The following is a 24080-nucleotide window of genomic DNA, read 5'->3' as shown; positions in this document are numbered from 1 at the left end:
ACCAACTTTGATCTTTCCAGGGTAGGTCTTTCTACATCATTAATAGAGGAAATCCTTGCCAATCTGTTCTACCAGAGTAGCAACAGCTCCACAGTTTACCAGTGGATAGTCATCCACTAAAGAATGTGTGCTTCCATTGAATGAGATATGTTAAATAAAGGAGCTGCCCTGAGTTGTGGACAGTGTTAGGAAGGAGACAGCAATCATAGCTTAACAAGTGGCAATCCACTGCTTCTCACGACCAAATTGAGGGGAAAACCCAAGAAGCTCCTTGTGTAAGATCAAAGTTGCTAAAAGCAACGAAAATTCTGAACTTCCCATTGGCTACATTCAGCAGCTGAAAAAATCATAATTACTATTTTGATAACTGGGAGGAACACTGGATTTTTATTTAAAAGACATGAGTTTGAGTCCTGACTCTGCCAGCATTTGATCATGTGACAGTGGCCAAGTCATTTAACCACTGGCAAATTCAATATCCTCATCTGTAAAAGGAAAATAATAACAGTTAACTTGCAGTGTTGTCATAAGATTAAATGAATCATGTATGTGAAATAACTTTGTGGAAGTATAGAACATGCTATGAGTGTTAGTCATTTTATAATATAGTTCTGTTGTTAGAATTATAATGGGATAAACCAATATATTTACAACTTTTTCTTTGTTATTACCGAAGAATGTAGCCCAAGGAGAAACACTGAACTTTATGCAGGTATGTGTATTCAAATCAACATATATGAAAATTCCTGAGGTGTTTTCTTTACTGTCATTAATCAGAGTAATGGCAAATGCAGAAGTCCCAGGGGAAACATGAAGCCTATAAGGGTGAAGAGTGCTTTTGTAATTTATTGTCTTCCACATTTTGCTTTCCAAATCTGCCTCAAAATGTTGGTTCCTTATAGCCATCCAGACCAAAAAATTATCTGGCCAGAAAAAAAGGCTTTTCTAGGCATAACAAAGTCAGAAACTATAAATATAAAGATGGATAGAACTGATGACATAAAAATTCTAAATGTCAACAGAGCAAGAAACTAAACAAATAAATTAAAGTACAGTTGAAAGATTACAAACCGGGGTAAAATGTAGCATACGGAAAAGAAAAAGTGTTAAATTCCTGCATTTATAAACTTTTTAATAAAAAGTTTATAAACAATGCAATGGAAAAATGGTAAAATGGCATATAAAGATAATTCATATGAGAAGAAACACAAATGACCAATAAGAAAGAATTCCTAATCTTTCTGGTAATTAAAGGAATACAAACTAAAGCAACAAGATGCTACTTTTCACTTATCAGATGGGCAAAGGTTTAAAAGATGCTAATACCCATTGTTGGTGAGGGTATAGGAAGTCGGCACTCTCATTAACTGCTGGTGGGAATTTAATTTTGGTACAACCTTTCTGGAGGGCAATTTGGCAAGACCTACAAAAATCTAAAATATGCAAACCCTTTGACCTAACTCTTCCACATCTAGAAATTTATTCTAAAGAAATCATGAGACAAACGCACAAAATGTCTGTACAAAGTGACCTTTCATGGAGTTGTTTATTACAGAAAACTGGAAGCAACTTAAATATCCAGGAAATTATTTTGGATAAATGATTTAACATACTTAACAGCAGAACACTGCAAACAATGATGTCGACCTAGTTATTGACATGAAAAGATAGCCGTAATAAGAGGCAAACATATTATGAAACAGTAAAAACTATCCATCTGTTTAATGCTATTGGGTGGGACTGGGGGTGATATCCACTCTTATAATTTTCTCAGTTGTTCTATTCATGTTTTTATTATATCAAGCATGTAATAATAACTACTGTTACATTAAAAGAGATAAAAGCTATTTCCAAAATAGTTTTTTTTTAAAAGCAATATAACTATTCTCACAATAATTGTTTTACATCACAACACTTTACGTATTATTTCCTTTTTTCTTGGTAGGTCCCAACTGAAACATATCCGAACCATCCCAACAACATTCTCTCTTGATTTGTTTTCATCCTCACAGTCTGATATGCTGACACAAGAGCTGAAATAATGAATCACCCTTCCCCACTCTCATCCTTCCCTCTCCTCCGTTACTACGGCTAGGACAAATGTCAGCTCCAAATCAAAGAACACAAGTGCTCGGAATATGTTTTTCACACAAGGCTGCTGGTCCCGTCTCTGGCTTTTGCCTGCCCATCTCTGAGGTGACCAAGGGCCCAGGCCTGGGATTACTTTATTCAAAAACAGCAATGTAGTTCCATTTAAAAAACCAGCCAGTTCAGCAAAAAGTGTATTCAGGATGAGAGGGATTAGTTGATGTAGCAGAGCAAACAGAACACCCTGTTTAAGCACCCAGGCTCTAGAGCAAGACTACACAGGTTTACACTCTGAGTTTACTCACTAGCTCTGTAACTTTGGCGAATTCCTCTAAGCCTCAGTTTCCCCATCTATAAAATGAGATTACTACTATCTTCTTCATGGGACTGCTGTGAAGATGAAAAGAGAAATCACACGTAAATCACTTAGCACAGTGCCTGACATACAGCTAACACTCAAGAATGCTAGTTATGAACATTATCATTTGTCTTAATTATCTGTTGTTGTGTAATTATTCCAGTTCCGGTAGGTCAGGAATCTGGCGGTGGCTTAGCTGGGTCCTCCAGCTTTGGGTCTCTCACAAGGCTGCAATCAAGGTGTCAGCGGAGACTGCAGCCATCTCTTGGATAAACGGGGGAAGGATCCACTTCCAAACTCAGTCAAGTTACCGAATTGGCAAGATTCAGTTCCTCAAGGGCTGTTGGACTGAGGGCTTTGGTCTCTCAGTGAGGTGGCCCTCAGTCCTTTGCCACATGGGCCTCTTAGAAGGGCAGCTCAGAAGAGGGCAGCTCAGCTCGCTTCATCAGAGTGAGCAAGTGAGAGGGCGAGAGGGAGTGCCTGCACGAGGGAGAGAGCAAACAAGGCAGAAATCAGTCTTTGATAACCCAGTCTTAGATGTTCAGCCCTTCTCTTTTGCTGTATTCGACTCCTTAGAAATAAGTCTCCAGGCCCAGCCTACACGCAAACAAAGTGGTTACACAAGGGAGCACATACAAGGAGGTAGGACCATTGGGGCCATTTTAGAAACAGCATCCCCATCATGACGCAAGCTTTTCCAAGACAATACTAACCTTTGAGAACTATATCGCATGGGTTTTGTACACTTCTGTAAACTCAGACAAATTGCAAAGTGTCCAATTGAAGTTAATAGGTCATTCTGTCTGAATTACTATCTATGTTCATATGGTGATGGGGTAGTTCACAGAGAGCTCCCACCTAAGGGAAAAAGTGGGTGCTACAGAGGTCCTCTCTGGTATTTATGTTTCAAAAACAATAACATTTGTTTCTGTTTGTTTTCCAAAAATAACCCAACTCTCTGCTCTCTAAGATATTCCTTAACTTATAAAACTTTTAAAAGAATTAGACACCATCTCAGCTCTTAGGGTCACCTTCTATTTAGAGTAAAGAAAGGTGGCCCCACATTCAGAGTCCATCTAAGTTATAGTTTACCTCTTACTGTCTTCTGGTTTCTAACGGTTCGAGGGCTATTGTTTTATCTTCACAATTCACCCCAGGTTGTGAGTACCCCCATTTTTCTTCACTCCTCAAAGCACCACAGAGACTTTCTGTCACTTGATTTCAGAGAGCAATTCAGTTCTTCCTGGGTCTTCCAATTCTCTTTCCAGATCATGCCTTATGTTACAAAAAAAAAAAAGCAATCCACTCCTTGAAAGGAACTCCATCCTCACAAATTATCTTTTAACATTAAATATTATTCTTCCTTTTACAATGACCTAAATAAACAGAAATCTCTCGGGAAAAGTTAATTTCTCCCTCCATTGATTTCTTAGAGTCAATGCAATGCCAACAAAAAATTCCAACATGCTCTTTTAAAGGAGAAATTGAAGAGATGATTCTAAATAAAAATAAGAAAATACAAAAACTAGAATAGCCAAGATAATAGTTAAAGAAGAAACAAAAATTTGGAGAACTTAGACCACCGGATTTCAGGACTTACTGTAGGCTAATCCACAGTACGTAAAATGGTGTGGTGGTGTCACTAAGAGATATTAAGAGAGCTGTGGAAGAGAAGAGAGAGATCAGAAATAGAAACACATATATACAGATGCTTGATTTTCAACAAAGGCACCAATGAAGATCAATGTGGAAAGAAGGTTCTTATAAATGGTTGTGGGAACAATTGGATATCAAATGAAAAACTATCAACTTTGACCTCTACTTCACACCATACCAAAAAGTAATTTGAGATGGACCTTAAAACGAAAGCTAAAAATGATAAATGATAAAGCTTCTAAAAGAAAACATGAGAATATCTTCAGTAACTTGGAATGGGCAAAAAGTTCTTAGACACTAAAAGCATTAATTATAAAAGAAAAAGTAATAAATAGTATTTCATCCAAATTAACAACTTCTACTTATCAAAAGACACCGTTAAGTGAAAAGATAAGCCATACTCTAAGAAAATATGTACAATATGATACCTATCAAAGGACTCATATCTAGAATATATAAAAAAAATCAATAATAAAAAGACAATCCAACTTAAAAATAGGCAACATATCTGAATAAGTGCTTCACAAAAAGTAGCATCTATATGGCCAATAAGAGAGTGAAAACATTCTAAAAATCCTTAGTCATCAGTGAAATACAAATTAAAATCACAATGATATACTACAATATACCCATCAGAATGGTAGGGGGAAAACAGACTGGCAATACTAGGCGTTGTCAAAGATGTAAAGTAACTGGAAATGTCATACATTGCTGATGGGAATGAAATGTTATAAGTGTCTTAGAAAAATGTTTGGTGATTTCTAATCAAGATAAACATCATCTACCCTGCGACTTAGCAATTCGACTGTTAGGTTTATACCAATGAGAAATGAGTGTATATGCACACAAAAGACTTGTATAAGAATGCTCATGGACGTTTTATTCATAATAGTAGAAAACTAGAAATAATACAAACGTCTATCAAGAGAAGAATGGATAAAGAAATTGTTATAAATATACAAGGCGACTACCTTCCATGTGTGGAACACTATATGGCAATAAAAAGAAATGAACTTGGTGGCCTGCAACAACATAGAAAATTTTCCAAAAAACTATGTTGACTCAAAGAAGTCAGCCACTAAAGAGTACAACTTCAGAATTCTATATGACTTTCAAGAATAGGCAAAATCGGTCCATGAAGCTAGAAATAAGAATAAACGTTACCCTGAGCTGAGGCGGTTGAGTGCTATTGAGTGGAGGGGGCATGAGGTACCTTTCTGGAGTGATGGAAATGTTTTAGATCTTGATCTAGGTGACGGCCACATGGGTATATAAATAGGTAAAAAGTCTTTGAGGTACACACTTAAGATGCCTGCATTTTATAATATGGAAATTACATCTCAATAAACACTGAAAAAATTAAAATAATATTGAAAATGCTTTTTCTAAGTTAGAATCTCCCACTCCACATCCATGGAACCCCCAGAAAAACTTCAACATTCTACCATGTCCTGTTTGGAGAAGTATATCCTCCCATCTCTCCCTGTAGAGAATTACTGAGTAATTCACTTATTCAACTGCTATTTATGGAGCATTCACTATATCCTCCAAAGAGCAGAGATGGGGGAAGCACCACTTAATCCTAGAGTACACTGGCCCCGTGATTGGCTCAGGGCTGGCAGCCTAGGCTCCTGAGTAGAACCCAGGAAGAGAGCCAACTCTCAGTTATGAATGCAAACTTCTGGTTTAACTAGAAATCCAGGGGCAGGTGCCTCACAAACAGACAGCAGAATGAGTAGGTAGATGGGAGCTCCTTGCCTCCATTTAATCCCTTGTCCTTTCTCTCATGGGCTTGCTTGACAGAACGTGTGGTGGGGGAGTGAAGAAGGGGGCTCATCTTGACAAACAAAAGGTTGCCAAACCACCTTCAAAGGAGTTGAGATAATTCAATAGGAATCATTTCTTCCCTGTGGAGTGCCAAGGAACTGATGGCATCTAGGGTGGTTTTCTAGTTGAGGGCGAGGTCAGAGCCAGCCTTGTAGATAAAGGGAAGGAGGTTAGTAAAACATGTTTTCCAAGCACAGGGTTACATGGGGTGGGGAGGGGACCTAGTGTGTTCCCAGGGTATGTGCTGGCTGAGGGTATCTGGTACCATAGTCTCCAGGGAAATCCTCCTAAATATTTTCCAACTTTCCTATTCTGTGAACCAGAATTAGATCCAGGCTCTGTTGCTAAAGGCATAATCAGCATATCATTGGTGTTCATCAAGGATTGTACTCACTGTCTCTGAATAAGCCAGCAACCAAGGTTCTTTTTTCAAGAATCCTAGGCTTCAATGTAGAGAAGCAATGTTATGTATAAAACTTCGGTAAATCCCATTCTATCCTTCTTTGTTCAGTCTCTATCCTTAACTCCTAAGAATGCTGGTACCTTCTCTTACCTTAAATATTTATAACCTTATACCAAGAAGTATCAACAACATTAAAATATTATGTATTTGTGGCATTTTTATAATTACACACTTTGCTATTTAAGACTTTTAGGAGCAAACCACACACAAATAATTGTTTTAATCAGCTTATAGTACAATCCCTTAAAAGAATGTACATAGAATACTCTAGAATTTAAAAAAAAAAAAAAACCAAGTGAGATTAAATTAAACATACCCATTATAAATATTGATTCCTTTGGAATAATACCTAGGGAGGGCCAGCCTGGTGGCATAGTGGTTGAGTTCACATGCTCCACTTTGGCAGCCAGAGGTCTGTGGGTTTGGATCCTGGGTGCGGACCTACATACCACTCATCAAGCCATGCTGTGGCAGTGTCCCACATACAAAATAGAGGAAGACTGGCATAGATGTTAGCTCAGCAACAATCTTCCTCACCAAAAAATATAATAATAATAATAATAATAATAATAATACCTAGGAAGATACTTATTCCAACAAAAACCTCCTCTTTGAAATTGTCCCTAGAGCTAGTTCATGAGCAGCAAATAACAGAATGACAGATAAAATGAAACTCATTATTTTATAATTACAGCTTTCTTTAATTAAGACAGATGTTGGTCCAGCTTACAATCATAATCAAAATCATTCTTAAAAAGGATCATATGGGGCCAGCCCCAATGGCCCAGTGGTTAAAGTTCAATGTGCTCCACTTCAGCAGCCCAGTGTTTGGTTCCCAGGTGCAGAAGCACACCACTTGTCTGTCAGTGGCCATGCTGTGACGGCAGCTCACACTAAAAGAAAAAAAAAAGGGGGGGGGGGAAGATTGGAAACAGATGTTAGCCCAGGGCAAATCTTCAACAAAAAAATAAATAAATAAGGGATGATAAGCTATAAATGAGACAATTAAAAAATATCCACAATTCAAAAGTGTGATTTAAAAAAAAGTACAGTAAGCAGTAGCAGTATTACAAAAATAGGTGACAAGCCTCCCAAGCAATGCTTTAAAGGAAACAGTAGTCATTTTTTGTAAGACCTTTCTGTGAAATTGTAAAAAAACGGAAACCCACCTAATTTCATTATATTGTTAACATTCCTCTTTCAGTTGAGTACATGCGCACATCTATACCGTGTATCATGTCACCACCCTTTGAATGATCTCTTTTTATTTTTTAAAAGGTAATTTGTAGGGGCCGGCCCGGTGGTGCAGTGGTTAAGTTCTCACGTTCCGCTTCTCGGCGGCCCAGGGTTCGCCGGTTCGGATCCCGGGTGCGGACATGGCACTGCTTGGCAGCCATGCTGTGGTAGGCGTACCACCTATAAAGTAGAGGAAGATGGGCATGGATATTAGCTCAGAGCCAGGCTTCCTCAGCAAAAAGAGGAGGACTGGCAGTAGTGAGCTGAGGGCTAATCTTCCTCAAAAACAAAAAAATAAAAGGTAATTTGTAAATTTTCCTGTTAATAAATTAATATAAATTAACTGGAGTTCAGAAAACACAGAAGAGTATAAAGAAAGTATAATCACCTATTATCCCACCTCAAGAGATTAATCGTTTTAAAGGTGAGTTTTGTATATGACCTTAAAAAGGATTAGGATGAAGCTGAGATGGCCCAGCCGGTTGAGAACTAACATTCAGAAAACTAGTATTTATCCTGTAGAAACTGACTACTGTGGGGAGGATCAAGTCACAGCATTCCGTCTACAGGTCAGACCTCAAGTAATCAACGCCAAACATATGAGTGCCTTTGGCACTAGGGATTCTTCAATCTGAAAAGCAGTGCCTTTCCCAGCTCAGAAAGCTAAGTCCCACAGATCGGAGCAAGCCAAGCGTTGTCTGTCTTTCCAGGCAAGTTGGCCTGAGTAAAACAAAACAGGAGGTGCTATTAACTTCCCCCTCTGGACTACAGAATGGGAGCCACTGCAACCTTTCATCCACTTGCCACTGTCCAATCCAATCAATCCTGCCAGCACCTATGTCCAGAAAAAGAAAGGCTCCACTCTTCCCAAGGGCCCTGAAGTCTACCTCTGAGGGCTGAGGTAAGGAAGAAAGCATTCTTGACAAATACCTTCCAGAGTCCTGAAGTCTAAATCTAAGTTTACTCATTAATCACTGTACTTGTGCGCCAACAAAGGTACACGGCATCTGAATTCCGCCAGCTATGTTAGCAGAAATCCATATAAAACCAGCTGAAAGGGTACTTCCTCTTTACCATCTTCCTGTATTCCTTTGGCCATGCTAATGCCCCTCCCTTCTGTCTCAGTCACTGAGCTGGATGCTGACTCTATGGACCTGGAACCGAGTAGGAACCACTCTGGGTTGGACAGGTAGACTTAGAAGATACTAGCATATAGTGAAGGCTGAAGTAATAGGACTGGGTCGTGTCTCCAAGGAAGAGCAGGTAGAGAATGAAGAGGAAAGGATCAAATTGGAGATCTGAGGAAGCTTCAAGTCTGGTAGGACCCAGTGACCGACAGAATGTAGGGGACAAGGAACAGGGGCATGCACAATGAAACCCATTTTTGAATGCATACTATCTTATCATTATTTGCTATAAAGCTCTCCTTATAATGAGCATCTCAATGGCAGGAACTTAGTCTTATTTATCTTTAGGTCTTCCTTAGCATCCAGCAGGTGCTTAATTGATATCTATAGGAGAGAGAGGAGAAGAGGAAAGACGAGAGGGTAGAAGTAGAGAAGAAGGAAAAATTGGAAAAGATGGAGTGGGAACTAGGAAAACAGGAAGGAAGTAACCAGCCAAAGAGATAATATTTCCACAAGTATTCCTTGTCCAGCCTACTTGTTATTAACTTAGAATTTGGTGACCAAGTCAAGCTCTGAACCAGAAGAGACATGGCCAGAAGGCTGGATATAGAGTGTTTGAATGCACGTGCAGCAGAATCTACTGCTGGGGGAACTCAGGGTCAGCTCCTGGGAACCAGCCTCCAGAGCAGAGATGAGGAGCCCTGCTCCCACTCAGAGAGTACCCAGCGTTTCTAGATCTAAAAGAGAAAACAATGGAAACGTCAGTAAAGTCAAGGCTTCTGAAGTGAGGATATCTTCACTGGTTTTTTGGGCTGCTTTAAGAGAAAGCAGTAAAACGGATCCTGGAAACTCAGTTGGCCAAATACTGAAAGGAAGGCACAAAAGACTTGGTAGCAGCTAAATAAATGTCTATGATTATCAGTTCACACTGGTGCACTGGCTTGTAGGAGATAAGACTGTCAGGTGGCAAAAAGAGGGCAGAATGGCGCTGGTTCACAGGGCATTCATATCACACTGATGGTGGGTTCCCCACAATGACAGCAAATGATAGGTCTCCAAAGGGCTGTGGTCTGCATCTTCTAAAAACTCCTATTCATTTTCTCCCAAAGTTTATCTCCATTTGACTTTGTCAGTCCTTGAAGCTAATAAATTATGGAACTACTTGCCTAGAAAAATATTTTTTATGGAAAGAATCAATTGTAATCTAGAGGAAACACTCACTGTCTGAATTCCAACAAACCTGTTCCCTGATATGGCTGAGTTCTCACACTCTGCCCAAAGGCAAGAGACGTACCATGAATAGAAACAGGGCAAGGCCCTTTATCCAACACTCTTGCACTGTATGCAAGTTCAGTTCCCTAATGGGAGGTTCAGAAACATCTTTTTATCTGGCCCTACTTGGAAATTTTTGTTTAGTCTGGAGAAACCCAAACGATACAGTTCTTAAGATTCTGTACTTTTTCACTTTGGCTTTGTGTATGCTATGTGCACCAAAAAACTGTCAAAGCACAAACTCATTTCTAGAGCAATTTAAAGTCGGCGCATGCTAAACAATGAATTTAAATACTGTGTTGCTTTTCCGTAGTTCCTTTCAAGCACAGCATTAAGTCTCTGGGTTTTTATAGGAATTTCCTTAACAATTCGGTCAGATAATACTTCCTCCATTTTCCAAATGAAAAAATATTTTGATAAACGGTAGAGCATAGCCTATTTCTTTTGATGGAGTCCTCATTACCTGCTCAATTTTCCCCTCAACTTCCCCTCCTGTCCCCTCCCAAGAAGGGCATTAAACACCAATCATTTCTTTACAGCATTCATATACACACACACAATCATGGATACTGTCTTGACTACATTTTCTTATTTCCTATATTCTTGATGCTCTGGCATTTGAGGCGTTGATCCTAGAGAGATTGCCCCTTTCAGAGCTAGCTAATTCCTAGATAGCAAATGAGTCCCCTGGGAGGGAGCCTTTAATAAACAAACCAACCAATGCAGGGTCCACACTCCCAACTCCATCTCCTTTATCAAATTCTCACACACCACACCAATATCCCCACTACCCTAAATCACCCCAGGGCCAGGAACCAGACAACTAGGGACCACCCCTATAGCTCAGAGCCTGCCAAAATTATTCAATTCTAAACTTACTCAGTGTACCTTCCCTGCCCCACCCACTCCTTCCCAGGAAAACCCTAGTAAAGGCTCTGGGCCATCCTCTGCTCGCTCTCTCTCTGACCCCTGATCAATTCTGTTGCTTCCCTATATTGCCTGCATGGCCTGGTGTGTTGTGCCTCATGTTTCTAGGGATCTGTGAGCACAAAATTCTTCCTTCATGACAATCATTTCTGTGTCTGTTTGTCTTACCACACCTGATTAGAACAAATCCTGGGTACATTTTTAACACATCCACATGCTGAGAAAACCCAATAATCTAAATGATTTGGAAGTCACTCACTTTTAGTAGGCCACCTAAAAATAGAGGGACAAGGATGAGAAATTGTAGTTCAAGGCTCTCATCCCCAGGGAAGAAAGCATCGTCTAAGTACTATCTCAAAGCTCATTCTATCTAATTGGGAATGAGAGTCCTTACTTCAAGTACTAGGCATGTGAACCAACTGTGTTTTTATAAAACTGTTTATGCAATGTGTATATACATGTGTGCTGTGAGTTTCCTAAGATCAGGCATGATAACTCACACTTTTTTGCTTCTGCTATAGCTCCCAGCACAGGGAAGGATCCCATTGCATAAACAATATTTTTTAGTGATTAAGACATGGCCACTGAAGTTAGAGTTTGGACCAATTTATGGATCTGTCACTTACTACCTTGAGCAAGAAGTTACTCAAGGCTCAGTGTCCTCAACTGTAAAATGGATGTAATGATATGACATACCTCATAGAGATGATGAACAATTAAATGACTAATATATGCAAGAAAGTTAGGAAAATTCCTAGACTATAGTAAACCTTTAATAAATATTTTCTAATATTATTATTATGATGGGTGCTTTAGGGTAGTGGTTAAATTAAAGAGCATTTAAGACAAAGTCTCTTCTTGTTATGGTAAAATTGCTTACATCTATCTATCAGTTTAATTAGGAAAAAACAAAACAGAAAGGGAACATTTATTAAGCACTTTGAGTAATCCAGACTCTGAGCAAGACCCTTTGCCTTATTTATTTCATCCAATCCTCACAACAACACTATGAAGTAATGTCCTATCTGTTTTACAAATGAGGTAACTGAGGCTCAGAGAGACCAATCTCCTCAAGATAACCCAACTTTTAAGTAGCAGAGTCAAAATTTGAACAAAATTCTGTCCAACTCTCAAGCCCACTAGTCCTTGTTGCCTCCCAAGTAGAACTGGAATCCAACATCCTTGGAAAGCTCCATTACCATGGGAGTTCCGGGGAAGTGGTAGAGAGGAGAGACAATACAGTGATGTGTTCCTTAGCAAAGAGAAAATACCCAGAGTTGCCACTGTAAACAAAGAACACAGAGTAGACATATAAGCACTGAGGGAAAATACAAAAAGACAGAAGTAGATGAAACAGGAACTGGTAGTATCTAAAAAGAAGCGGAAGAAAAAACTATAGCATCACAAAAATGAAGTTCACATTGAATGTGGCACTAAGGAGACTAGACCCTGCTGCAAATATAGTAAAAGACATGGAGGATGTGGTGAGAAAAGTGAGTAAAACAAAAAGGAAGCAAACAAATGGCTACCAAAAAAAGTTCAGAGAAAAAGATGATAAATATGGAAGAGATTAAGTGAGAAAATATGAGCAAAATTCACATCCCTGAAAAAGAAAACCTAAACAATGGAACAGTAACATATTTCAAGATACAATTCAAAGTGACTTCTGCTTGTATCACAGGTGGCATTCCCCCAGGACAAGGCTGTCCTTGCAGCGTGGTCTGCCTTCTCTAAAATGTTAAATCAAATCTAGCTCTTCTTCAAATCCAGCTCCATCAGCCAATCTCAGGAGCGAGCGCAACATTTTGAATAATAAAATTGATCCTTCAGGTATAAAAGCCATATAATTTTTCCAATAAAAAAGGAAAGATTTAAATCTACAAATTGAAAGATACATCTTGTCCCTAGGAAAAAATATCACAGAACAATTGTTCAACTTCAAAGATAAAAAGAATTCTTTTAGTATCCTGAAAAAAATACGGAGTCACTCATAGAAAGTGAAAAAAATCAGTGCTAGAAACAGTGAAGCTATGCCAACAAAGTCCTCCAGGAAAGAAAGTGTGACTCAAGAATTTTATTATCCATCAATAGAAGTATAAAGACAATAGGTAAACATTTCTGAAAATGCAAGAGCTCAGTGACTGAAGTTTTTCATTTGAGGACGTTACTAGAACCAAATATTACCCAACGAAGAGAACAGATAGGCCTCACTAAAAGAACTGCTGGTTATTATGTGTATTTCATCCAATTAACTGAGGGAGAACAGCTAGACAAATGTGAGTATTTTATTTACACAACAGAAGGTAAATGTTCTAAATCCTGAGCATGTATGTATGAAATAATTAACAACATTTTTAGACGAAGAAGGGACGACGTGCGATGACTGAAGTACACTGAGCTGTGCCCTTGAATAGTCAGAGTTAAAGACCCCAATCAAGAGTCAAAGGGGTGGACCCTGAAAGCCAGGATGTGAGGGGAGAGTTGTAAGTAGCCCTCTCCAGAGAGGCCTCAGCCACGACAAGAAAACTATGGGTAAGGGCCTTAGTGAGCGAACTCAAGGGACTTTCAACAGCGTCAGACTGTCAGACATCTGCTGTCTTAGGTTGCGTTCCTGAGAAGCAGACCCTGAAATGAGGCTTCATGTGCAAGCCAGTGATTTATAAGGAAGAGTGTTCAGAAAATCTGGTACGAGGGTGGGGAAAGAAGACAGAGGAGGAGAAGAAGCTAAGGGAGGATGAGATTTCCAGCACAGTCCCAGCCTCGGGCTGATCCCACAGAGAGCTCTAGAGAGTAAATTACATCTCCGAGTTGGTCCTGTTTTACAGCAAGGCAGCTAGGCTTGCCTTGTGCTGTTCCATCAGTCATTGGCTGTGAGGGAAATGGGGAGACAAACTCCCAGACTCCCAGGCACGCCCAGATCTCTGCACCTATAGGTGAAGAGACTGCAGTAGCCCAAGGGCATTTTCTTAAACAAAGTTGCAGTTACAAGCCACCCGGCCCACAACCCTGGGAGAGCCAGAGATAACTGAGTGTGGAGGAGTGGCAGAAGAGCAAGGCTGGAGAAGGTGGGAGGTGGCCTGCGCCCCCAAGCACATCTGAGCTGAGCCAGGCCCCAGTGAGAGAAGGGGAGATGTGTTCACTGGGAGGAGAGATTGAGGTTTGGATTCTATATTAGTCCAGACTTTTTAAATGAAGAGGAGGCTACCTGTTAATACCTGAAAGTGACTGGTAAAACTAAGGGATCTACCAGAGAATTGTCTGTGGGCAAACAGGTAAAGAATATAGTGAATTTCAAGAGTTGGTGATGAGCAGAAACAAAGTTCCTTTCTGTGTGCACCAAGTTGGACTCCAACTTGTTCAACAAACTGCTGACAGATACGTGCTGCACACCCCACAAAGATGCTGAGATTCACAGGGATTATCTCTGCAGAGACACGCAACACATCGGTAACAGCAGTTGCCCCTGGGGAAGGGAACCAGGTGGCTTTGGGGCAGGAGTGAGAGAAGACAATTTATGCCTTTTGAATTCTGATTATAAACATATATTTTTAAAATATATAATCATCTAAATTTAAAATCTTTTAACTAGTAAGGAAAGTAAAGCAAATAGAAAACCAAATAGGAAAATAAGCTGGAGCTGGGCATGGCTTAGTTTGCAAAATGTACAACACACAGTCTCACCTCCTCGCTATGGAGCAGAAGGAAGATTTGGCTCCGAGTCTCTGGCTACCAGTATAAAGAAAGGAACACCCACGATTCACAGCATCCATCAGGTGAACACAAACAATTTGTTCAGGAAAAACAAAGCTATTCCTAGAACTAAGGTTAGAATTAAATTTCTCCTTGTGGGTCCTCTCTTTTGGATCCAAAAAAGGAGTGAACATCCTCACTAACCTCATTATTGTAAAGACAGGGGCAAAATTCATAGAGCTGCCAATCTTACGATATTTGTTAGTATTAGTAATAAGAGCTAAAGGTGATATGGATCAGGGATCATCGTGGGCTTCATAAGTGAAGTAATGAAATGATGGCAATTATTTGGCTTTAGTAGGAAAGATGGGAAGAAAATTAAGGGGTCTACAGTGCTGAATCATTAGGCTGCTGCTGCTTGAAATTCACTTAATCTTCTGAGTCAGATGCAATCAACTGTGCACCAAGGATTAAATTTCATGATGGTTTGTCTTTAGATAATATTCAAGCTTTGAGGCCTGTGCACAAGGCAATGAATGAATGATATAGCTGCCCAGAACACTCACCTAAATATCTTCACTACAACCCAAAGTAAATGTGAATCACTTACCACTACACACCTATTAGAATCGATAAAATTAGAAAGACTGACCATACTAAGTGTTGACAAAAATATGGAGCAACTGCAACTCTCGTACACTGCTGTTGGGAATATAAAATGGTGCAATCACTTCAGAAAATAGTGTGACAGGTTCTTAAAAAATTATACATACACCTACCATATGATCTAGCACTCTACTCCTAAGTATTCACCCAACAGAAAAGGGAAACTATGTCCATACAAGACTTGTACGCAAAAAGTAGCAGCTTTATTTGCAAATAGCGAAAAACTGGGAGCTACCAAAGGTCGAATCAATAGATGAATGGGTAAACAAATTATGGTAAAGCCATACAATGGAGTACCACTCAACGATAAAAAGAAATGAACTATTGATACATGCAAAGTCAATGGTTGGGTGGTTCTTACAGGCCAGGAACTTCACACGGTTTCATTTTAGCCTCACAGGCACCCTATAAGGTAAGTATTATTTTCTTTTTAGAGCTGAGGAAACTGAAACTTAGAGAAGGCGAGCAACTTGTCTGGGGTCACTCAGCTGGTGAGCGGCAGAAGCAGGACACAGACCATGCCAGGCTGATGGAGAGTCCTCACACACACTTTGACCAGCAGGGAGTCCTTTGGGTTCCTTGGACCCACCAGCCTCTTCAAGGTGAGGCAGTACCATCCAGGAGATGACCTCCCAAAATGAGATGGAGTTCAGAGCTGGTGGGGAGAGGGCATCTTTGAAGGAGAAGAAACTTTTTCTTTTTTCAAACAATGCCCCAGATGACTCACCCTTTCTTGTCACTCAGCTCCAAATCTTCAGGACTTAATCTTGATGTGTCAGATCTGGGGACCTGTTAGAGTGCTCCCCAGAGAGGCTGCCCTTCTGTCTCAAGGCACAGGTCTGCACAAGCTGCAGCTCCACCTGGGCACCTATTACTGAAGCAAGCTGCAATTTGATATTCTCTTACTGTTTACTTCTGCCTTAATTACAGGGTGGGGGAAAGAGCGCCTAAGGTTTGCCAAAAACCTGGGTGATTTTTTTAAAAAGTTCCTTCCTTTCTTTCCAGTTGTTCAACTCTGTTGGGAAAGACAAGAGGAATGCTTTTGGAATTGAGCTTGCTGCTGAGTTGCCAGGGTTTAGAGATCTCCGCAAAGGTCATTGTTTTCTGTAAAGGTCATTATCTTTTCATGAAAACCCCAGTAAAGCATGCCAACGCAGGAAAGCCACCAGCTTGCCAAATGTCCAGTGTCCCAGTCACCTGCTCTTCCTGCCCTCGGAAGGATGTGGATGATCTCTGGAGTAAAGACATCAGATCGGTTTTGTTCCTTTCTTGCTCTTAAATCAGCTGCAAAATGCACGAACAAAGCACACACAGGACGATTCTCAGAGCCCTGTGCCGCCTCCTCGTTAAGCGCCAGCAGCTGCTGGGTGTTGCATAGAGCGAGATAAGCAAGATGACATTCGTGGCCATTCATATCCTGAGTGTAGATCATTGTGCTCTCAACGGAATTTCTGAGGTTTCCAGCCCCAAAGAATACCCTACCAGTGAAAATACGGAGAGAGGGTGAGCTCTGGGCAGGGGTCCTAGGCAGGGTAGGGGGTGTACAGCAGGAGTGGCAGGCAGAATCAAGCAACCAAATCACGAGTTACTTGCTCTTCGGAAAAGCGGCTCTGCTGACAAGAGAATTAGGGCAGGATGATTTTGGCAAGCCTCATGTTGTGTTAGCTGCACAAACTTTTCCTTTCCTCTTATGCAGCCGCTTAATAATTGGGTGGGAGCTTCTTTTCACATTTCATGGGGAAGCGATTCCTGTCCGATGTTTTTCGAAGGGGTTCCACCTTAGGTTTGCCAGGCACACACAATTCCAGATGCAACTCTGAGTCTATTTTGTTTGAGAAGATTAAAGTTTGCAGCTCTCCTGCCATTGGCAGGGTTTTCATTTTGCTCCTTTCCTCACAGTGTTCTCAAGTTAAGCGATTCTCACCCTTCTCTCTACCTCAAGTCTTAATGAAAAATATGAGGGAGTGTAGGAAGAACCAGAGGGTGGCCAGGGGCCATTGGCATCTAGCTGGAAGCTGCCAAACCACGTGAGTGTGTCCTAATTGGAGACATTTCCCTCGCCCCAGTAGGGGCCTCTAATTTACCTCGCTACGGGCAGATACTAATTTTCATACCCATGGGGGGGCTTGTTGGAGGAAATTATTTCAATTACTTCCCTTCCATCTTCCTGCCTGTTCCAATATCCTCTATGTCCCCATCCCTTCCCCCCACAGCCCCGCCTCGGTCACCCATCATCAGCAAATATAACTACAGCTCTGAATAGGGCTCCCGCATGTAAAATACCAGTGCCCCAGAAACAGTCTGCAGGGACCCCACACGAACCCTGCACCCAGGCCACCACTCTGAGAGTGTTCTCATCATCATCTGAGGTGGGGCGACAATGGGGACCTCAAATATAGCAGGGCTGTACTGGCATGTGCTCCCACATTGGTGGTGCCAAAAAAAAAAAAAAAATCTCTCCAAAGAAAATATCCCTATAGAAAGATTTTAAAGAAAAAGATCACTAAATATATGAAAACTTCCACTTCATGCAGATTATTTAAATATATATGTATATATCCTTTCCTCCATCCCATTCATTCATACATTCATCCATTTAATTTATATCCATTTAGAGCATACTATATGCCAAGCACTGTTCTAGGCACTAGAGATTCAGGAGGGAAGGAACGAAATTCCCCGCCCTGTGGAGCTGACATTCTGGTAGGAGGAGACAAAAAAATAAACACATAAGTGTATATTTCAAGTTATGACAAGAGATACAAAGAAAAAGTAAGCAGGGAGATAGAAAGTGATGGAGATTAGGAATGATGTTTAGGCCATTATGAAAGCCCTCATTGAGGAGGAGACAGGCGAGCAGAGAGCTGAGGGAAGCAAGGCATGAGCCATAAGGATATCTGAGGGAAGAATACACTAGGCAGAGGGGAAAGCAAGTGCAAATGTCCTGGGGTGGGAGCATGCTAGCAGGAGCAGCAAGAAGGCCAATGTGGCTGGAGTAGAAGGAACAAGGAGGGAGGAGCAGGAAGCAAGGTCCTTGAGGAGGGGGCCCTGATGGGGTAGGCTCAGAATGAGATTGGCAGACTCTGGCAAGTTCTGAATTCTGAACAGAGGAGAGGTGCCATCTAACGGTGTAGAAAGATCACTTGGGCTGCCGGGTGGGAAGAGATTGAGTGGTCAGGGACAGAAGAGGGGAGCCCAGTTCAGAGGCAACTACAGCAATCCAGGCAAGAGGTGATGGTGCTGGGACGAGGTAGAAACAGCGGAGGTGGTAGGAGAGAAGAGTTTCTGGGTATGTCGAGAGGAGACAGCTGCAGGATTTGCTGATGGATTGGTTGCCTGGAGGCCTTTGGTCCTGAAACTTGTGGTAAAAGAGTAGACCTAGCAGTGAGTTCAGGGAGGTACAAATGCATCCGAAATGGCGGTTTCTTGAATTCTGGCCATTAGGCAAGGGGAAAGGCCCCGTTTACTGAGCACCAACTATGTGCCAGGTGTGTCCTTGGGTACTCTCACAGAAACTTCCTCCTCACAAGTCCTTGCAGTAGGTTTGACTATTTCCACTTCAAAGATAAGGAAAGGGATAGAGACCTGAACCTGTGTCTGCTTGACCCCAGAGCCTGTCACCCTGAGCCCCTTACGGAGGGACAGCCCCTGGAGGTGTGCATAGCATGGTGGCTCTGTGAGGTTCCACAGGCTCAGCAAGGGTGGGCACCAGAGTGAGAGAGCTCTGACACCCTCCTTGGCTTCTCATCAGAGCTCCAGGGCGGAGCTGCAAGTCCTGGGTCTGACCCAGCACTGAGCTTCCTCAGTGGGATCCAGAACGCAACTGCTGGGGCTGCAGCTGCCAGAGCCAGGAAGGCTAAGCAGGGAGAGGCAAGAGGTCCTGGCAACACTTTCAAGCCCCGGGTCCAGCTGTCCTGTGCTGAGAGGGAGGGCACCACTGTGCACTGCCCACAGCCCCTATAGTCAAAGCCCCCTGAATTCTGCGTTTCCATACTTTGGTCTCCACACCCCAAACTTTCAGCTAGCCATCCTGGGAGAAGCCCAAGTTCACTGACTCTAGGCTGTCCAGAACTGCTTGGAGGAAACGGCCCACTCGACCCCAGTGCACCTGCACTGGGCGTAGTGTATTTCTCCTCTGGTTGCCAGAGCAACGGAAACAACAGTGACTGTGAAACCCCCTTAACACCACAGCCCAGGCTGACCCTGACCAATGGAAGCCAGACTTTGCATCTTGGTTGCTTCGCTTTTCTCCCACCCACCTAAAAGCATCTGCTCCAAAACCAAGAACTTACCCAATCCTCAGACTGAGCTGAAACTGTTCTCAAAGCTGGATCACTGAGCTCTTCCCAGCATGCCTGGAATTCTCTGATCCCCAGCGCCCCAGGGAGAGGGTGGGAAGCCTGGATCCATGCATGGAGCAGAACGTCCGTCTAGGGGAGAGCACCCTGGCGGCCCCTCCTTGGACCTGCTGCACAAGCTCCTTTACTCCAAATCCAAGTCAAGTGGGCAGTTTCCCACGGTGAGGCCATGGCCTGAGTTTGTCCCCCAACACTTGTGGGTCTGGGTACTGCCCTTATTAACAAATCCCATCTCCTGAGAGGCGCTGGGCCTCTAGGGCCAGCCCTTTCCAAGGGGGATTAGTGTCCTCCTCCCACACAAGGAAGGTCCCATGTTGAGAGGACAAGTGATTTACAGTAATTTATGACACCAACCAATTGCTGTGAAAATGACTGGAAAACAGACAATTTGTCCTGCCCTTTAATTCACAAATGCACATCATGAACGAGAGACACACTTGCTTTGAAGCAAAGTATAGAGCTCCAGACTGGAAACTGCAGCGTACCAAGCACTTGGCTGACTCCTGTTTCCTCTCTCAGGCTGCGAGAAGAGGAGAGAGGATGCCAGGGTCCTTCCATCCATTCTGTTAGGCTCCACCACCGGAATTATCCTGAGGGTGAGGGCGGAGAGCACCGCTACGCTATTTCTTTAGTTCTCTCTAAAATCCCACAAGTTAGATATAGCATTTCCCATACACTAGAAATGAGAAAATTAAAGTTCACAGAGGTTAAATGACTTGCCTGAGCTCAAATAGCAAGCAAGTAGCAGGACCAGAACTTGAATCCAGATTTCCTATTCCACATTGTACTCCAGCGGCGTATTGAAAGGCCTAAATAAGGGGCTCCATTCTTTGATTATTGCACACTGAAAAGCAAGGCATATGTACCAAGCCCTATCTTTTCATTTCTTTTTTTAGCTCTCTCTATAATGTACTCTGTACTTTAATAGACACTCAGATGGGTGACAAAATAAAAGAGAGCTCTCACTGAAAACTGACTTTCAGTTTCCTTTCTGCTTGCAAATTTTTTCAGAGAGAGTATCTCCTATGCACAAAACACTTTGGTCATTACAATGCTAGATGATACATAGTTCCTCTACTCATCAAACTTGCAACGGCGCTGGGAAGATAAGACGTGGACCCAACTAACTACCATACAAAGCAGACATGGTCTGTGCCCCAAGAATGGTGCCCTGCAGGGCACTGGGAGGTTCCAAGGGTGAGACATCACTTCTGTTTGGCAGAATCAAGGAAATCTTCCTAGATGGGTGATTTTGAAGCTGGGGCTTAACACAGGATTTTAATAGACGGAGATTGAGGATTTGGGCTTTTAAAAAACATCCATTTGGGAGCCAATCCGGTAGCATAGTGGTTAAGTTTGTGCACTCCACTTCAGCAGCCCAGAGTTTGTGGGTCCGGATCCTGGGCACAGACCTACACACCACTTATCAAGCCACACTGTGGCAGGCGTCCCACATATACAATAGAGGAAGACAGGCACAGAGGTTAGCTCAGGGCCAATCTTCCTCAGCAAAAAGAAAAAAAAAAGTCCATTTGTACCTTATACTTAGAATTTTACTCAAAAAATTTTTGAAATAAATAAAAGTGGGAATAATATTTCTGATATCATTCTGCTCCCTTGACAAGGAGCATCTCCAAGGAAACCAGGAGAGAAAAAGGAGAGTGTCCAGAGAAATAAAAGGCAGCAGCCCGGTTCGTCTGACTCTATCTGTCCTAAGCCCATGTAGAAAGCCATGCCACCCTCTCTTCCCTCACTGTCTGGTGCCTGCCTGCCTGCAGCAGCCAGCAAAAAGCTTGGCACTGTTGTGGGGGGCTGAGTTCTGCTCTGCTTTATATTCTCTGTTCGGAAATCAGGTGGGTGCTCATTTCCAAGCTAGAACAAGACAGGCCTTGTACAGACAGGTGGTTCCAGGACCATTTTCCCCAAGAACAAGGCTGTTCTTCCATCTTCTACTAGGACTTTGAAACTCTGACCCTTTTTCTTTCATTGCTCTCTTGTATCTCTCTTTAATAGATCAGATGACCGTTTGCTCTGCAAAACCAGTTTGCTACAGCAGGCGACATCTCAGGTAGGAACAGAGCATGGGATATGTCTGGTTTGTACTTAGTTCCCCCCGCCAGGAAAGCCCCGCTCCCTTTCCCCATTCAGCCTGGTTCCCTCCTACTCAGCCCTTGAAGCCCCGCTCAAAGGGAACCCTTCAGGGAACCATTCCCCTCCACACATCTACATCTAGGTCAGGTTTCCCCATGACATATTCTCATGTAGCTCACCTCCCTGGTTTGTAGTTATGTGTTATTGTGTATCTCCTCCACCACATCTTAACCTCCACGAAGAAAGGATCACCTGGGAGTATCACCGTGTCTGACACATGGAGGGCACTCTGCAAATAACTATGGACCAGACCACTGAGAGGCAGCCTGATGTAGCAATAATTGGACCCAGACAGACGTTGGCAGGAATGTTGCCTCCAAACACTTACCGTTTGGACAATTAATTATGCTTCCTATGTCTCAGCTTCCCCTTCTGCAAAATGAGGATAACAATATCGATTTCACAAGATTATAAGAAAAATATAGATAAGAGCATCTAGCTGGCACTTTGTGAGTGCTAACTCAGTAATACTAATTTCTTCACTTCCCTTGTCACCTGAGGTGGCTCGCCATGGCTCCCAAGGGTGCCCTTGACCTTGACCTTCAGGCCACACAGACCTTCCTTCTAAACCCTAGAGTCCACCCTACAATTCAAGACTGAAAATGTTCCCTGGGGCTATCTGAAGCTGAGTTGAGAGGTTTTATTCATCCTGTGTCTGTCAGGATTCAAAGCTGCAGGCAACAGAAACCAACTCTTGTTCATTTAAGCAGAAAAAGCAGTTACAAAAAGCAAATAGGAACAAGGTCACAGGCTTTCTACCAAGAACAATGCTCCAAATCAGGCTACAGGGCTGGTCCAGTGAGGCACTGCTCCCATCACTACTGGGCACAGACACTGTGACTGGTACTATGTACATAGCCAGCACTGGACACTGGATGCTGGCTATGGAACCACAGCCCATGTTGCCTCTAGAAACTAAACATAGTGTCATTGATGTCCCACCCTCACCAGAATGGGGTCCACCAGGTGCCTGTTTTTGCTCTGAGTCAAAGTCTAGGACGCCACTTCTGATTGACGGAGCCAGGTCAACATGCCCAGAACCTAGTTCCAAAGTAGGCTGAGAAAACCTGGGTCTGACATGTTCAGCTTCTCCAGGAAAGAAGGCTCTGCCTGATCAGGTTGGCAATTTCCCCCAAAAAAGAGAGGTGATCAGTCACAGGGCATCCAAAAGGAATGACAATTGCCTGAATTTGCCCACCTCCTGCTTCCTGGGTTTCTCCACACTCAACACTTGCTAGCCTCATGGACTGAGCACTCTAACTAACTGCTCCCCACCTACAAGCATTTTCTAGGTGACTCCTTCCTGCCCTATATCCCTGTAAGTCTAAAATATTTCCATTTTCCTAATACCTTCCTCATCCATTTATATCAGTTCTCCTCCTCCAAAGTCATTTGCCCAGCACTCTACACGCATGGAACACAGTCAATCCATCCCACAGCTCAAGTCATTCTGATTTCTAAAGTTCGATTTAGTTTACAGTTACTCTTACCCTATGGAGAATGAGAGGAATTTCGAATTTACATAGTATTTCAGGGAAGAGCACCTTCTCTCATATGGCCACCTGTGTCAATGTCTGAAACAGCTGGTCTCAGTGAACATTACGCTCTTAAGACAGTTCTCAAAAAAAGTATTCTTTGGCCAAATGAATTTGAGAAAAATTCCCCTATGAGAGTCATAATACACATTAGTCGATTAAAGGCTCTGAGAAATCATGAAGTAAAGAAACCTGTTGAATTTTTCAACCCAAGCTTCCGAGGCTTATTTGACTACAAACCACTGCCACATTGTTATGTTGTCCTGACAGCTTTTCACATCTAAAATATGCTGCAGCAGAGATTCTTCCAGATCTACACAGAAGATTCCTCATGCTCCCTTCTTCGTGTCTCCCCTGCCTCCCTAAATAAAATTATCACCAAGGAAGTGATCCGGCACTGGGCTTAGAAAAGGGGAACAAGGACAATGAGGGGAGGCATAGCATTAGATCCTTGCTATTCAAAGTGTAGTCCATGGACCAGCAGTCTCAGCTTCACCAGGGAGCTTGGGAAATGGAGGATATTGGCCCCACCCCAGACTCCACCCCCAGAAACGAGTATCTGCATTTTAACAAGATTCCGAGGTGATACCTAAGCACAGTGAAGTCCGACCCAAACTGGCATAGATAACTTCTACACCTACAAACTCCAATTCCATATGAACATTAAAGGAATTCAACTCACGTCCAAACTTCCTTAAGTAGATAAATGTGTCTATACCCGCAAGG

The 24080-nt window shown here is 42.4% G+C and overlaps 1 long non-coding RNA gene across 1 annotated transcript; it reads right to left on the bottom strand.

The window, feature by feature from the left end:
- Nucleotides 1-1514: 1514 nt before the first annotated feature.
- On the bottom strand, nt 1515-16179 carry LOC139077809 (uncharacterized). The gene is made up of 4 exons (XR_011530325.1): nt 16038-16179; nt 7562-7808; nt 3539-7285; nt 1515-2926 (listed from the first exon to the last, which is right to left on the bottom strand). It is a non-coding gene; the product is annotated as an uncharacterized lncRNA (long non-coding RNA).
- Nucleotides 16180-24080: the final 7901 nt, after the last annotated feature.

This window comes from Equus przewalskii, chromosome 20 (genome assembly GCF_037783145.1).
Source record: "Equus przewalskii isolate Varuska chromosome 20, EquPr2, whole genome shotgun sequence".
Lineage (NCBI taxonomy): Eukaryota > Metazoa > Chordata > Mammalia > Perissodactyla > Equidae > Equus > Equus przewalskii.
This window is presented reverse-complemented; position numbering and strand designations above follow the sequence as displayed.